The sequence below is a fragment of the Pleurodeles waltl genome, chromosome 6 (assembly GCF_031143425.1).
Source record: "Pleurodeles waltl isolate 20211129_DDA chromosome 6, aPleWal1.hap1.20221129, whole genome shotgun sequence".
NCBI lineage: Eukaryota > Metazoa > Chordata > Amphibia > Caudata > Salamandridae > Pleurodeles > Pleurodeles waltl.
In genome coordinates, this window is record NC_090445.1 from 1,589,484,079 (window position 1) to 1,589,501,997 (window position 17,919).

General features: G+C 44.7%; 1 protein-coding gene across 1 annotated transcript in view; it reads right to left on the reverse strand.

Annotated features, from left to right (window-relative positions):
- ALAD (aminolevulinate dehydratase) overlaps positions 1-13,326 on the reverse strand; it is a 136,844-nt gene extending 123,518 nt beyond the window's left edge. Inside the window, exon 1 of the mRNA XM_069241404.1 lies at positions 13,211-13,326. The gene's annotated coding sequence lies outside the window, so the exon portion shown is untranslated. The remainder of the gene's footprint in view (positions 1-13,210) is intronic.
- Between the last annotated feature and the right edge of the window lie 4,593 nt (positions 13,327-17,919).

A 17,919-nucleotide genomic window follows, 5' to 3' on the forward strand; every position in this document is an offset into this window, starting at 1 on the left:
CTGCAACCCAGCCTCTCCTGCCACGTGTGCAGCCTCTGTGACCTGGCCTCACATGCCATGTGCGATTGGCCTCCTGACATCGTCTCAGCCTCCTCCGTGGGACTCTGCCCAGCTGGCCTACCTTCTACCATGCCAGGACGCGTGCAGGCCGTCTCCACGGCGAGCTGTGGCCCGCTCCCACTGCCGCAAGTGACTTCTTAAGCCTTCGTGCCGGGCTCCAAGATACCGTGCCTTCCGCCCTACTTGTTCCTGGGGAGTACAGACTGGCGCCTACAATCTGATGCATTTCCGGGTGTCCTCTCAAGCTCTTCAGACACCAGGCCACCGGAGCAGCTCCTTGATAATACCTGTTGGGACTGTTAACCTCTGAAACTGGATACCCTACCCAACCAAGGTGATTCCCCGTCAGCTAGCCCATGGCCAACATATTAGCCCTGGAACCCTTTACCATCACTGGGGCCCCACCCACACAGGCTGTTAAGTGGAAAGCCTGGCTTGAACGGCTAGAAACCTACTTTGAAGCGCTAGATGTCAGGGATGAGCAAAAGAGACCTTTGCTGTTGTGCCTGGGTGGCGCTGAAATCCACAACGTTTCTAAATCCGTAATTGAGGCCACCCCCCACACATACACCACGCTGAAGGACGCCATTTTTGCGCACTTTGAGCCGTACGCCAATCCCGATTACGAACACTTCCTGCTACGCCAAGCGCGCCAAAAGGCGGAAGAATCCGTAGATGTCTTCTATACACGCATGAGAGAGTTAGCAAGCACCTGCACCTTCCCTGATGAGGAAGATGAAATCAGGGCCCAATTCATTGTTGTCACGAAAAAAACGAAGCAGTCTGACGCCGTCCGCATCTGCGTGGACATGCACCTTCCCAACCAGGCCATTAAGAGGGAACGGACCTCACCCTGACAATCAACGACATAATAGGAGAACTTTCAGGTGCCAAATGGTTCTCTAAAATGGACCTCTGGTCAGGCTACCATCAGATGGTGCTGCATCCCGACTCCAGACCAATCACGACCTTCTCGACCCACATGGGCCTCTGGAGGTATGCATGCCTAAATTTCGACATATCAAGCGCTGCCGAGATTTTCCAACACACCATCAAAGGGGTGCTAGCAGGGCTAACGGGAGTTCTGAACGTAAGCGATATCCTTGTGCAAGCCCTCACGCTCGTGAGTCACTTGACCTGCCTGCGTGCAGTGTTCCTCCGGCTGCGAGACCATGGCCTCACACACAGCATCATGAGAAATGCGAGTTCTTAAGGGACAGCATCAGCTTCTTCGGCTACCGATTCTCTCAACAAGGGATTGGCCCAGACCCAGCCAAAGTCAGGGACATCCAAGATGCCCCCGCTCCTACGTCAGTGTCCAGGGTCAGTAGTTTCCTGGGCATGGTCACGTATTGTGGCCGTTTCATGCAAAATCTATCAGACCTAACTGGGCCATTGAGAGATCTCACTCAATCCAATGTTCCCTGGGTGTGGGATGTGGCACAAGAAACTGCTTTCAGTAATGCAAAGAAAGCCCGGTCGGCTGACACCACGCTAGCCTTCTTCAACCCCAGGCGAGACTCCCAGCTGCCTGTTGACGCCAGCTCCACCAGGCTACTAGCGCAACAGCAGGATTGCGGAATGTGGGCTCTCATAGCCTTTGCCAGCAGAACCCTAACACCAACAGAGCAACGATACTCCCAGATTGAGCGCGAAGCTATAACCATCCACTGGGAGTGCTGGCACTTCCACATATATCTCTATGGCAAGGCCTTTACAGTAGTCACAGACCATAAACCGCTACTTCCACTTTTCAAGGGCTCGTCCTCAAAGACGCCACCGCGGATTGAAAAATGGATCTTACAATTGCAAGAATTCAACTTCTGAGTGGAATATCAACCAGCGGTCAGGAATCCTGCGGACTTCTTATCACATCATGCACGCCCAGCCAACCCTCAAGAAACAGAGGAAGCTCTTGAGACAGAAGAGTATGTGCGACTGATAGTCGACAGGGCCAGACCTTTGCCCATCCCTCTGCACGAGGTAGTAGAAGCTACCAAGCAAGATGACTACCTGCTGATGGCTATGGAAGCCGTGAGCTCTGACGACTGGCGGCTGCTGCAACACCCTGCCAGTTTTCGCACTGAAGAGGCTAAGGCGACCCTCAAAGCGTTGTTTCATGTTCGCCATTAACTCTCAGTGAGTGATGATGGTTGCCTGCTGCACGGACCTTGGCTGGTATTTCCTGCCTGTTTAATACCAAGGGCAGTGATGCTGGCACATGGGGCTCATCAAGATATAGTGAAATCCAAAAGTAGACTGAGAAGCAAAGTTTGGTTCCCAGGACTTGACTAACAGGTGGAGGACGCGGTCAAGGGCTGTTTGATCTGCCAGGCCAGCGGCACCCCTGATCCTCCGGCTCCAGTTATCATAGAAGAGGGTCCCACATCCCCCTGGCAAAGAGTAAGTGCAGATTTTGGGAGCCTTCCCAATGGATCCCACATGCTAGTAGTAATAGACGATTAATCCAGGTACCCAGAGGTGAAGTTGGCCCTGTCCACTGCTGCTCAACTAGTTGTCCCAAAGATGGAGAAGCTGATGGCCACTCTTGGCCTTTTTGGGGAACTGTTGACTAATAATGGGCCCCCATTCAATAGTCATGAATGCCCTGACTTCTTAAAGTCCAGGAACACTGTTTCACCGCAAAATCATGCCCCGGTGGCCCCAGGCCAACGGTGAGGTGAAACAAATCATAAAGACATTGTCCAAGACCATCCGCATCGCTGTGGCCGAGTCACAAAACATCGAAAGTGCCATATACAGTTTCCTGCGAGAGTACAGTCATGCCTCACGCCACCACGGGCATCGCCCACAGCCAGCTATGCTTTAGAAGAGTGGTGAGGGATAGTACATCTCATCACCCTCTCTGGGCCGATCAACCCAGTGCCCTGAACCAGTCCACGAGAAGGAGAACCCGCAACAATGACTATGCTTCCCGGAAGTAGAGGGCTCAACAGCGGGTTGTCCAGGTAGGGGATGCAGTTCTGGTGAAGGATCGCCACCCTGGCGGCAAGTTTCGGCTGCCGATCGAAGCATACAAATGGACAGTAACCACTGTCAAAGGAACCATGGTTACTGCAATGAGGAACGGTGAGAAGGTCACGAGGAATGTGTCCCACTTCAAATGGCTGTCTGCTGCAATGGCAGCCAGACATGAGGAATGTGGCCCCGCAGACAATAGTTTAGCTAGTGATCCAGACGATGAGAGTCCTGTACTTGCTGTGCCCAATCTGTTTGAGTCCTCTGTCAGAAGTCGGATCACCCCTGGGCAATCTACCCGAGCGCCTCCTTTGCCCTCGGCCAGGCCTGGAGTGCCCTCCCACGCTGACACTCCAGGTGCCTGGAATGACACAGACGTGACCTGTTTGGGAAGGTCCGCAACCGGGAGGTACCACCTGAGGTCAAACCTGAAACCATCTCAGCATTACACTGACTTTGTACTGGAGTAACTTCATTCATGCTATGTATGTTCTTTTACAGTTGTGACTGTATATATGTGGTTGCACCACCTGTGCTAATCTGGCTATCTAGGAAGGGCCGTTTTCATTTGTTTTTCCAGGTGGTTTCATGTTAACGTTTTCATGTAGTTGGGGAGGAATGTAGTGTCCGCCCAGGATATGGGCGAGCCCACCGCCGCGCTCTGCATGAGGGTTCAACCTGGCGACCCCTACCTAACTGGACTCTGGTGGGATGGTCCAGGGTGAAGTAGGTGCAAGCACTTAAGTAAGAGAGGAAGCGGCGGGAAAGGCAGATAGGGAATTACCGTGAACTAAAATTGGAGTGTGCAAATAAAGTACTGGTTGTGCATTTTCCAGGCCCAGTGTCGTCCTTCTACTCCGACACCACATGCCTTTACCATGAATACACCTTTACCACGCACGCCTTTACAATGAATTTACAGGTAAGTATTAAGTGGGTTGAGTGATATATATATATAGTGTTTAGGGTGGGTAACAGTTATTGGTGGTAATTGCATTTTTAGGATGGGCATAGGTTTTGTGGTGGTAAGTTCATTTTTAGGTTATAGGGTGGGCATGGGTTTTGGGGTGGTAAGGGCATTTTTAGGTTTTAGGGTGGGTATGGGTTTTGGGGTGATAAGGTCATTTTTAGGTTTTAGGGTGGGCATGGGGTTTGGTGTGGTAAGGGCATTTGTAGGTGCTAGGGTGGGCTTGGGGTTTGAGGTGGTAAGGGCTTTTTTAGGTTTTAGGGTGGGTATAGGCTTTGGGGTGGTAAGGGCATTTTTAGGTTTTAGCGTGGGCATGGGTTTTGAGGTGGGAAGGGCATTTTTAGGTTTTGGCGTGGGCTTGGGGTTTGAGGTGGTAAGGGCTTTTTTAGGTTTTAGGGTGGGTATAGGCTTTGGGGTGGTAAGGGCATTTTTAGGTTTTAGCGTGGGCATGGGTTTTGAGGTGGGAAGGGCATTTTTAGGTTTTGGCGTGGGCATGGGTTTTGGGGTGGTAAGGGCATTTTTAGGTTTTAGGGTGGGTATTGGTTTTGGGGTGGTAAGGGCACTTTTAGGTTTTAGGGTGGGTATGGGTTTTGGGGTGGTAAGGGCATTTTTAGATTTTAGGGTGGGTATGGGTTTTGGGGTGGTAAGGGCTTTTTTTAGGTTTTAGGGTGGGTATGGGTTTTGGGGTGGTAAGGGCATTTTTAGGTTTTAGCGTGGGCATGGGTTTTGGGGTGGTAAGGGCATTTTTAGGTTTTAGGGTGGGTATGGGTTTTGGGGTGGTAAGGGCATTTTTAGGTTTTAGGGTGGGTATGGGTTTTGGGGTGGTAAGGGCATTTTTAGGTTTTAGGGTGGGCATGGGTTTTGGGGTGGTAAGGGCTTTTTTAGGTTTTAGGGTGGGCATGGGTTTTGCGGTGGTAAGGGCATTTTTAGGTTTTAGGGTGGGCATGGGTTTTGGGGTGATAAGGGCATTTTAAGGTTTTAGGGTGGGCAAGGGTTTTGGGGTGGTAAGGGCATTTTTAGGTTTTAGGATGAGCATTTGTTTGGGGTGGTAAGGGCATTTTTAGGTTTTAGGGTGGGTATGGGATTTGCGTGGTAAGGGCATTTTTAGGTTTTAGGGTGAGCATTTGTTTGGGGTGGTAAGGGCATTTTTAGGTTTTAGGGTGGGTATGGGATTTGCGTGGTAAGGGCATTTTTAGGTTTTAGGGTGGGCATTGGTTTTGGGGTGGTAAGGGCATTTTTAGGTTTTAGGGTGGGTATGGGTTTTGGGGTGGTAAGGGCTTTTTTAGGTTTTGTGGTGGGCATGGGGTTTGGGGTGGTAAGGACATTTTTAGGTTTTAGGGTGGGCATGGGTTTTGGGGTGATAAGGGCATTTTAAGGTTTTAGGGTGGGCATGGGTTTTGGGGTGGTAAGGGCATTTTTAGGTTTTAGGGTGGGTAAGGTTTTTGGGGTGGTGAGGGCTTTTTTAGGTTTTAGGGTGTGTATGGGTTTTGGGGTGGTAAGGGCATTTTTAGGTTTTAGGATGGGCATGGATTTTTTGGGGGTGATAAGGGCATTTTAAGGTTTTAGGGTGGGCATGGGTTTTAGGGGGGTAAGGGCTGTTTTAGGATTTGGGGTGGGCATGGGTTTTGGGGTGGTAAGGGCATTTTTAGGTTTTAGGGCAGGCATGGGTTTGGGGTGATAAGGGCTTTTTTAGGTTTTACGGTGGGCATTGGTTTTGGGGTGGTAAGGGCATTTTTAGGTTTTAGGGTGGGCATGGGTTTTGGGGTGGTAAAGGCATTTTGGGGATTTAAGGTGGGCATGCGTTTTGGGGTGGTAAGGGCATTTTTAGGTTTTAGGCTGGGCGTGGGTTTTGGGGTGGTAAGGCTTTTTTAGGTTTTAGGTTGGGTATGGGTTTGGGGTGGTAAGTGGTGTTTAGGTTTTAGGGTGGGTATGGATTCTGAGGTGGTAAGGGCATTTTTAGGTTTTAGGGTGGTTATGGGTTTTGGGGTGGTAAGGGCATTTTTAGGATTCAGGGTGGGTATGGGTTTTGGGGTGGTAAGGGTTGTTTAGGTTTTAGGGTGGGTATGGGGTTTGGGGTGGTAAAGGGCATTTTTAGGTTTTAGGGTGGGTATGGGTTTTGGGGGGTAAGGGCATTTTTAGATTTTATGGTGGGTATGGGTTTTGGAGTGGTAAGGGCTTTTTTAGGTTTTAGGATGGGCGTGGGTTTTGCGGTGGTAAGGGCATTTTTAGGTTTTAGGATGGGCATGGGTTATGGGGTGATAAGGGCATTTTAAGGTTTTAGGGCGGGCATGGGTTTTGGGGTGGTAAGGGCATTTTTAGGTTTTAGGATGAGCATTTGTTTTGTGGTGGTAAGGGCATTTTTAGGTTTTAGGGTGGGTATGGGATTTGCGTGGTAAGGGCATTTTTAGGTTTTAGGGTGGGCATTGGTTTTGTGGTGGTAAGGGCATTTTTAGGTTTTAGGGTGGGTATGGGTTTTGGGGTGGTAAAGGCACTTTTAGGTTTTAGGGTGGGTATGGGTTTTGGGGTGGTAAGGGCTTTTTTAGGTTTTAGGGTGGGCATGGGGTTTGGGGTGGTAAGGGCATTTTTAGGTTTTAGGGTGGACATGGGTTTTGGGGTGATAAGGGCATTTTAAGGTTTTAGGATGGGCATGGGTTTTGGGGTGGTAAGGGCATTTTTAGGTTTTAGGGTGGGTATGGTTTTTGGGGTGGTGAGGGCTTTTTCAGGTTTTAGGGTGGGTATGGGTTTTGGGGTGGTAAGGGCATTTTTAGGTTTTAGGATGGGCATGGGTTTTTTGGGGTTGATAAGGGCATTTTAAGGTTTTAGGGTGGGCATGGGTTTTGGGGTGGTAAGGGCTGTTTTAGGATTTAGGGTGGGCATGGGTTTTGGGGTGGTAAGGGCATTTTTAGGTTTTAGGATGGGCATGGGGGTGATAAGGCATTTTAAGGGTTTAGGGTGGGCATGGGTTTTGGGGCGGTAAGGGCTGTTTTAGGATTTAGGGTGGGCATGGGTTTTGGGGTGGTAAGGGCATTTTTAGGTTTTAGGGTGGGCATGGGTTTTGGGGTGATAAGGGCTTTTTTATGTTTTAGGTTGGGCATTGGTTTTGGGGTGGTAAGGGCATTTTTAGGTTTTAGGGTGGGCATGGGTTTTGGGGTGGTAAAGGCATTTTGGGGTTTTAGGGTGGGCATGGGTTTTGGGGTGATAAGGGCATTTTTATGTTTTAGGGTGGGCATGGGTTTTGGGGTGATAAGGGCATTTTAAGGTTTTAGGGTGGGCATGGGTTTTGGGGTGGTAAGGGCATTTTTAGGTTTTAGGGTGGGTATAGTTTTTGGGGTGGTGAGGGCTTTTTTAGGTTTTAGGGTGGGCATGGGTTTTGGGGTGGTAAGGGCATTTTTAGGTTTTAGGATGGGCATGGATTTTTTGGGGGTGATAAGGGCATTTTAAGGTTTTAGGGTGGGCATGGGTTTTAGGGGGGTAAGGGCTGTTTTAGGATTTAGGGTGGGCATGGGTTTTGGGGTGGTAAGGGCATTTTTAGGTTTTAGGTTGGGCATGGGTTTGGGGTGATAAGGGCTTTTTTAGGTTTTAGGGTGGGCATTGGTTTTGGGGTGGTAAGGGCATTTTTAGGTTTTAGGGTGGGCATGGGTTTTGGGGTGCTAAAGGCATTTTGGGGTTTTAGGGTGGGCATGGGTTTTGGGGTGGTAAGGGCACTTTTAGGTTTTAGGCTGGGCGTGGGTTTTGGGGTGGTAAGGCTTTTTTAGGTTTTAGGGTGGGTATGGGTTTGGGGTGATAAGTGGTGTTTAGGTTTTAGGGTGGGTATGGGTTTTGGGGTGGGAAGGGCATTTTTAGGTTTTAGGGTGGTTATGGGTTTTGGGGTGGTAAGGGCATTTTTAGGTTTCAGGGTGGGTATGGGATTTGCGTGGTAAGGGCAATTTTAGGTTTTAGGGTGGGCATTGGTTTTGTGGTGGTAAGGGCATTTTTAGGTTTTAGGGTGGGCATGGGTTTTGGGGTGCTAAAGGCATTTTGGGGTTTTAGGGTGGGCATGGGTTTTGGGGTGGTAAGGGCACTTTTAGGTTTTAGGCTGGGCGTGGGTTTTGGGGTGGTAAGGCTTTTTTAGGTTTTAGGGTGGGTATGGGTTTGGGGTGATAAGTGGTGTTTAGGTTTTAGGGTGGGTATGGGTTTTGGGGTGGGAAGGGCATTTTTAGGTTTTAGGGTGGTTATGGGTTTTGGGGTGGTAAGGGCATTTTTAGGTTTCAGGGTGGGTATGGGATTTGCGTGGTAAGGGCATTTTTAGGTTTTAGGGTGGGCATTGGTTTTGTGGTGGTAAGGGCATTTTTAGGTTTTAGGGTGGGTATGGGTTTTGGGGTGATAAGGGCATTTTAAGGTTTTAGGGTGGGCATGGGTTTTGGGGTGGTAAGGGCATTTTTAGGTTTTAGGGTGGGTATGGTTTTTGGGGTGGTGAGGGCTTTTTTAGGTTTTAGGGTGGGTATGGGTTTTGGGGTGGTAAGGGCAGTTTTAGGTTTTAGGATGGGCATGGGTTTTTTGGGGGTGATAAGGGCATTTTAAGGTTTTAGGGTGGTTATGGGTTTTTTGGGGGTGGTAAGGGCATTTTTAGGTTTTAGGGTGGTTATGGGTTTTGGGGTGGTAAGGGCATTTTTAGGTTTCAGGGTGGGTATGGGTTTTGGGGTGGTAAGGGTTATTTAGGTTTTAGGGTGGGTATGGGGTTTGGGGTGGTAAAGGGTGTTTAAGTTTCAGGCTGGGTATGGGTTTTGGAGTGGTAAGGTAATTTTTAGGGTTTAGGGTAGGGAGGGTTTTTGGGTGGAAAGGTGTGTTTGTGTATAATATATATATATATATATATATATATATATATATATATATATATATACAAATAAAGTCCCAGTATGAACCGGCTACTTCCACCAAACGAGGCTGGTGCAGATAAGCGGTCGTGGCTACCGCTATTATAAATAAATTTATTTCTGCCACTGCATTCAAGAGCAGAAAAAGAAGTCGCACCCAACGTGTCAGCTTCTCAAACAAAAAGCTTCATTTTATCAATAGTTCAAAAGGTATTTCTTAAATGGCAACGCGTTTCAACACAACAGTGTCTTCATCATGGCCAAATTGAAAAAACCTGTGCCCATTCCCCCCTGACATTTTATATTGCCCATGCATAAACATAGAAAAAATACTTTCCCACTCAGGAAAACCTAGGATTTGTTCCACAATATACTGCATGTTTACTTTATAACAAAATAAACTTAAAATCATTAACTATTTAATTAAATCAGGTTGACTATTCTAGTCAAAATTATCTACTACTTAATTGCTAGAGTTCAAATCAAAATTAAAAGGAAAGAAAAAAAAATAGGGGGAAAATAATTAATATATACAACCTCTTATATATGTACATTCTCCATTACCAAATCTAAAAATGGCCAAGTGGCCCTAAGGACAACAACAATTACACCATGTCCATTCTAGAATAGTTGAATAATAGTTCATGAAACCATTTAGTGATTGGACAGTTATGAGAATGTCACAATTATCTATGATACCTGAATATAAAATTTAAAAAAAACGCCTAATGGGGAAAAAACCTAGGAAAATCACCATTACTCTCAATTACATTAATCCTACATGTACATAAAGCTTCTCATCCTCGTTTAAACCCCCTGGTGTTTTGGTCCCAAGGAGTATAATGTATGTATAATGTATTCTGGCTCCCTTATCTTCAGTGGTCTCTCTCGATCCCCTCCACATATGATTCTCTCAATTTTATCAATGCCAAAAAATATCAAACTGTTAGGGTCACGATTGTGCATTTTTGACCAATGTCTAGCAACTGAATATGATGCATCATAGTTCTTAATGGCTCTATAATGTTCCAGAATCCTTTTTTTCACAGGACCAATAGTGCTTCCAACATATTGCAACCCACAGGGACATTGTAAAACATAAATGCAATAATCTGACACAGAAGAGATAGCTTTATTAATCTTTCTGTTTTCACCCAGGGCCGTCTTATACGTCTTAACATTCTTGCTATTGCTGCATGCCTTACACCTACCACACTTATAAAAATCCTTCCGTTGACTAAACCAGCCAGTATGTTGATGACTCTGTGCACTCAATAGCTATGAACCAAAATATCACATAGGGATTTTGCCTTCTGGTACGGAAACTGCGGGCGAGAAGCCAGCACCTTCCTAATTATAGGATCATTTTTTACTAGATGCCAATGCTTCATTACTGCTTTCCTGATTGCTGGACTTGCATTGTTATAAGTTGTAATTATCCTCATCTCAGGGATTACATTTGCTTGCTTATGGGTTTTTATCAACAAAGTTTCCCTCTTAGTTTTAGTTACCTTCTCGCTGGCTATTCGTAATACCCTATCTGGTTAACCCCTTGCTCGCAATCTTTTTATCATCCTATTCTCCTCCTCCTTGTAAGATTCCAAAGTGCTACAATTCCTTCTAGCCCTAAGTAATTCACAATCTGGAATATTCCACTTCAAATTAGTGGGATGATGACTGCTCGCATGCAGGATACTATTACCCGCTGTAACTTTACGGTATAGCCTCGTCTGTAGTGTGTTGTCCTGAACTTCCAATAATACATCCAAGAATTCCATTCTTGTAGGATGTATTTTCCTAGTAAATCTCAAATTTAAAGTATTATCTGAAATATGTTCAAAAAATTCCTCCAATTCTCGATGTGTTCCCTCCCAGATCATAAAAAGGTCATTAATATATCTTGTCCACATCGAGATATGTCTAGTCCATTTCTCATTCTCTTCTATCCATACCTGAGTGGCCTCCCACCAACCCATGAAAATTCCAGCATAACTTGGATCAAAGCAGCTTCCCATCGCTGTCCCAACCAATTGACGATACCATGCATCCTTAAAAAGGAAAAAATTATTATTCAAGCAAAAATTCAACATGTCTAATAACATCATAGAATGATCATACCTACTTAAGGGTCTATCACAGAAAAAATATTTGCATGCCTTGATCACCAAATCATGTTGGATACACGTGTATAAGGATTCCACATCTAAGGTAACTAACAAAAAATGCAGTTCCCATGGTGTCCCTACAATAAGACCGTAAGGCCAACACATATGGTAGAAGGAAAAAATCTAAATACATGGATGTACGTTCTAGAAGGCTATTTGCAGAAATAATTGGTCTACCCGGTGGGTTATCATAATTCTTATGAACCTTTGGTAACATATAAAAGCACGATACAGTAGGCTTTTAACCAAAATAAATTGATATTCATCCATATTAAGCAACCCCCTGTCTCTCCAATCAAATAGTTTACTGTCATATTGATTTATCGGTCGAATGTAGTTCTGCATAAGAGTTATTTCATAATTCCCAGTATCATTAAGTTGTCTTTCTGCTTCCTTGCAATACTTATTAACATCCCAAAGAACCACATTACCTCCTTTATCGGAGGGTTTTATTTCAATGTTACGATCATCAATCAAGCTCTTTAAAGCTAATTTCTGTGCCTGGTCCGGATTCGACTCATAATCACCCTTCTTAGAACTTCGCCACACTTCAAACAATTCACGAACAACAACTTCATGAAAAGTATCAATAGAATCATGAGTGGCAGGTGGATTGAACCTGGACTTCAGTTTAAAAGGAGTGACTTCTGGTCTGTTCAATTCCAGATCCATAGATTCAAGAAAATCACGCTCATTCATACCCGAGGTGTCCATTTCTCCCAAATCGGCTAAAGTCAATAAACCATCTATATCACTCAAAAATAATTCAGGAAGGGCTGGATTAATGACTGCAGAAATAGCATCATCAAGTTCCTTCTTGCTCTCTTGCTGTAAAAATAACTTCCTTAATTTAATTTCAGTTTGAGTACAAAGAGTTACAAATCAATCCTAGTTTTACAAAAATCAAAGTCTGCAGTAGGGCAAAAAGATAAACCAAGTTCCAAAAGTGAGCGTTCTGCCGGGGGTAATTGATGTTCAGATAAATTAATAACCGTAAGGGAATCTTTCCCTCTCATTTCTTCTTTGCTTGTCTCATAGGTTTCCCTCGAACTGTTATATCTTTGACTCCTCCAGCTGACCCTGCGTATCCTTGATCTCCTTTGTTGTTTCCTCCTCTTCCTCTTGGTGGCAGGCCTCGTACTGTCTGATTTCTTTGTAAAAAATGGTATCCATCCAATAAAGTAAAGGGGAGAGAATCTTTAATCTATTTTACTTGAACTTCATCATAATCTGATGAGTAATTATCAGAACTAGATTCCGATGTTACCAACTCTTGTTTTTTCAAGGACCCAATCTGCTTATGTTGTCTGATGGCCTGATCAAATCTACTTCTAAAAGTTAAAATTCTACGCTGAGCATAGTCCTGTTTATCTCTCAAAAACTTTTGTCTCTTTCTCTGTTTAATTTCTTCCTCATACTTCTCCAACCGCTTCTCCATCAGTGCTAGAAAATTATTTATTACTTCCAGTTCCGAATGTTTATCCAGAATTTCCTTAATTTTAGTTAATTCTTGTGTCACCTGTTCTAACTCCAAAGAAGCATATTTAACTAATAACTTCAACATCGACTTACAAGTCTCATCCATTAATTGGGACCATTCCTCTAACAGTTTTGATTAGGATTCTGATATGTAGGAGTGATGAGAATCCTCAAACCCCTTGGGACCCTGCCTACTTCAATATAATTCTCCAGAGAGATCACTTCCCAACTTTTACTTATTTCCTTCTTTGATAATTTTTCATAAATTGACAATTGTTGTTTAACTGTTTTCGCCGGTGATTCATCTCCTTTTGATAAAGTCCCCAAATTACTGTGGGAAATATCATCAGTTTCATCAAACAGATCTTTAACAGCTTCCAAACGTTTCTCCCGTATTCCACTCATTGCAGGATACCGACTCTATCAAAATAACCCTCCAAAGGCGCTCTCACTGGAAACTCAGCCAATTTTTTTAAAAAAAAGAAAAAGAAGCTATAAAAGACACGTTTCACCTTAAAACAATTAACAAAAAGGTGACACCTCTGCCGTATTTATGGCATCAGTATTCTGACTAGATGCTGAAATAAAATTGCTGAACAGATGGTACAGTAAATTCCCAGACAACAAAACAATCATAAAACAGCTGAACAGAAGTGGTTATTAAGAAAAGCTGAAACAGCGCAAATATATGCGTGCTCGCTCACCCAGTCCTCCGTTCCTCTGTGTCGTCCTCCGATTAACACAGCGCCGAACAGAAATCTTCAAAAGAGCCTTCAAATGCAAGACCCCTGACAAAACTCTGTGTTCGCTTTTACACACTGAGAAGGGGAAGAAAGCTCACCGGTTCAGATCCGTCTGTGCTTGCATTACCGTCAACGAGGACTACACTTCCCAAGAGGCAAGAAGAATGTCAAACGGCATCAATCTGGATCCGAGGAAGCTGAGACGTTCACAAATACGCCGCAATGTGAAGTAAAAACAATCTTCACAATCGATCCAGCTGTAATTTCTGGCACCATCCAAAAAGGAAGCAAATAAAACGTAATTCAAAAGCAATTTAGTACATACAAACACTTATATAGAGAAATTTATATATATAATTATATATATATATAATGTATGTTATACTTACCTCTTGTTTTTACCATGCATATGCCTTTACCAACTATGCCTTTACTACGAAATGTTTGTTGTGGTAAAGACATTCGTGGTAAAAGCATATGCATTGTAAAATCATTTCTTGGTAAGGGCATGCATGGTAATGACCATACATTGTACTTACTACGTTGTAAAGGCATGCGTTGTAATTGCATGGGTTGTTCCATCATACATCCCCCGGGAGTCTGAGGTTTCCACATCATGAGCGAGACAGCCTTTAAGGAGAAGACCTCACTATATGCAGATGATGTACTCCTATACTTCACGAGACCCACCCTGTCCCTCCTGTCACTTTTTCAGTTGTTAGAAGAATTAAGAGGATATTGCTTTATATGGGATAAGTCTACATTGTATCTTCCACAGGAAAGTGCCATGGTCCACCCTCTACCCCATCGCTTGACACATGAGGCCTTGGGGTTTAAATACCTAGAATATTCCAGACCTTACAAAAAGAGATATGCTTCAAACGCAAATTAGGAAGAGTTATGAGCTCCTGCCAAGTTGACATGGAAAGATGGTGAAGACTACTCCTGAAGTTGCTGAGTGGGGCGGCTATGTTTAAAATGTTATCATTGTCGAAGCTACTCTATGTCCTCCAACACACATACTACCCGATCCCTCCTGAGGCGTGCTACACTATAGAAGGGAACCTACAAACACTGCTATGGGACGGTAGTAACCCCAGAGTGGCCCTAACAACTCTCCAATGCAACCAATATAATGGCAAAATCGCTCTGCCGGATCTTTGTGCCTACTACTGGGCATCTCACCTCATTGATATGAATGACTGGCTCCTTGCCCCCCAGGATCACTCTACCATTAGATTGGAGATATCCCAGTGGACCTCATGAACTTGCCTTCACTATCTCTATGGGGGCTGAGGGGCACATCACCTCCTTCCGACCAAGTGGGTAGCACTTATGGCCCAGGGTAAAGCCATGAAATCCATTGGTTGGCATGGTAAGCCCACGAAAGAAACGCCGATTTGGGAGGGGAAATGGCTTCCCAAACTGAGCAAACTGAAGAGATTCAGGGCATGGGATCTAATATGGATTTCCAGACTGGGTGATCCTATTGAAGATGGAGACCTTATGCTGTTCTCCTCGCTTCAGCGGGAATACAAAATGAACAAAAAACAATCCCTAACATATGCACAGCTGCTGCACGCATGGAGGGCTGAAGGACTCCCAGGTGAGAGTATCCCTGACTTTGTGCTGTTAGAGGGGGGGTTATTGATGGAAGACCTGGGAAGAGGAGCAATCTCCTCAACCTACAAAACCCTCATTAATAATAAACCAGACACCCAGTGGATGGTAGACGTGGGAGATATGGAGGACATCGACTGGGAGGTAGCCCTGATGCACCCTAGGGAGGTAGCGATAAAGGCAGGATTACTGTTAGCTCAATATAAAATCCTTCACTGAGTCTGTTATGACAGACTTTGACTGCACGCTATGGGAAGGGCCCCTAACCCACGATGCTTGAGATGTAACACAATTGATGGTTCTTTCTTTCATACCACTTGGAGCTGTTCCCGAATACAGTCCTATTTGAATGGAGTCATGTTATGTTATGTTTGATTTATATAGCGCATGGGTGCCCTGAGGCTTCTCAGCGCTTGCGATAGCGATCTTCATCAATTAGGCATAAAGCGCAGGTGTTAAAACAGCCAGGTCTTTAGGAGATGACGGAATGATCATGTCTGGTCTGCCGAAGGGAAATAGGCAGAGAATTCCAGAGCTTAGCACCGAGGAAGGCCATAGACCTTCCTCCCCATTTGACTTTTTTTATAGGTGGTATGACTGCTAGTGCTGGTGAGGAAGACCTAAGGTATCTAGTTGGCTCATAAAAAGTAGCTAAGGAGTGTAGAAGAGTAGGACCCTTAGCATACAGGGCTCTGTGGATATAGCAGAGCGTCTTAAACTTTATTCGTTGCTCGTTGGGAAGCCAGTGAAGAGCTGTAAAGGCCAGTTTAGCCGAATGATGTCTGGGCAAGTTGTAAAGAAGGCGTGCTGCGTGTTCTGAAGCACCTGCAGTTTTTTTTACATATTTTGGAGAGCCCAGAAACAGGGCATTTCCATAGTCTATCTGGAAGGTGATAAGAGCATGTACTATGAGCCTTTTGGCAATGAATGGAAGAACTTTAAAGACTTTCCTAAGGAGTCTGAAAATCCCAACACAGGTAGCGGATATTTTATTTGCCTGATTATACATAGAGAGCCATGGGTCGAACCATACACCCAGGCTCTTGATGTGATTCTTAGGGGATGGAAGATCTTCTAAGAGGTCCAGGATCAGGGTTACTTGAGGGGAGGGTGAATGATAACCCATGATCAGTACCTCAGTTTTATCTCCGTTCAGCTTGCGCTTACACTCCATCATCCAGTTAGAGACTGCCCGTAAACAAGGGGCAAGCTGAGATTTAAAGGAGTCATGAGCGGAGGAGAGAGAGACTACAAGCTGAGTGTCGTCAGCATAGGACACTATCGAGAGACCAAAGGGTTCAACTATTCTAGCCAATGGAATCATATAGATATTAGAAAGTGTAGGGCTCAATGAAGAGCCCTGTGGTACTCCCCAAAGGCTCTTGAAATTCTCTGAAAAAAAAGAGAGAATGAGAACCTACCGTCTAAAAATGGAGTGAACCATTTAAGAGCTTTACCACTGATTCCAATTTCCCTCAATCTATGGAGTAAAATACCATAGTCCACGGTGCTGAAGGCTGCGCTAAGGTCATTGGGGAGCTTAGTGACGTTTTCTCCTTTTCCCTCACCTTAGATCCCAAGTTTCTCATATTTGGCATCCCTAATGATATTGACCCACCCCGAACTCAACTGTTATTCTGCGACCTCGGCCTAGTAGTGGCCAAGGGAGATGAAGCTTGTCAGTGGGGGTCAGTGAGTAGCCCCACAATGCAGGAGTGGAAGAGAGGCATGGATATGTACATAATGGCAGAAAAGGCCACATACGTAAGTACAGGTTGTGACCAGAAATTCCACAAGGTATGGGACAAATGGATATCATATTACTCTATAGAGAAGCTGGTAGGTGAAGGGGAATGAGATGTGAGTGGATCCGAGTGGTTATAACTGGGTTCTCCTCTGGCATGATTCCTGTCCATGGTTTGATGTTTAGCAGCATCAGTCCATTTTTGTGGGCCTTAGTTGGTTTCGTCAGGGGTTGGGGAGGGGTGAGGGAGTTTTGTATTGTTTTTGGCACTGGCATATGAATAATGGACACTGCCCGCATAATTGTAAGTTGACATTTGTTCAATCTTTGTTGTTAATGACAATATCAATAAAAATATGTTTTAAAAAAACAGCCATTACCATCAACACCATAGCCTCACTGCCAACTTCCACACAAAGGTCCCCCTTAGTTCTAAATGATAAGATTTGTTTCTTAAGAAGACAGATGACCCCCATCTTGTCTGACATGTGAAATCTACTTCCCTGATGTTGCTGTGCTGAGTAACTCTGAAACCTTTTCCAGAACAAAAACATTACATTTCTCTATTGACCATCCTTCGAGCCATTTCCCCCTTCTTGTGCTTAACTGCTTCCTCCATACTTTTCTTGGTATCAGTTCAGTCCAAAATATATATGGCCCTGACCAAAGTCTGCTTATGAACAACAAATCATTCTTCATTACTTTAATTAGGCTTAAACCCCACATTTGAACGAAATCATTCTCCCCAAGAAGTATTTCAAGGACATAAGGACACAGCCTTGTGCTCACCAGGTCCAGTAGCTTATGTGACAAATGCCCCATTTTCATCCCTCCTTTACTCCATTGTTCATTTTTAAATTCACTAGAACAAAATCCTAAATTCCTCCGAAAGGCCTCTTATCAGCTTGTTTAGCTGCCCATCTTATACACGAATGGCTGATGATCCGCATCGAAAATACTGCCAAACATGGGCTTGCTACACAACCTAAAAGAAAGAAAAAAAAACATTTTACAGTCAATATGGAACATTCTTAACTTGCCTGATATAACACAAACTACAATCTAAAGACCACATTCCCAACTTCATTATATCCTTCAGTGAGAACTCTAATCTGTTTGCCTCTGTCATGGCCCCTATTCTAAAAGATTGTGTTACAAAATGCTTAACATTAATCCATTACTCACTAGCACTTTTCTCATAACAGCAAATAGCTGAGACACCAGCAGCATCAGCCCATTTTTGTAACAAAAAAGACTCACTTTGTGCTCGACCCGCTTGCCTGTAATTGCGCCAAACCTCCACGGG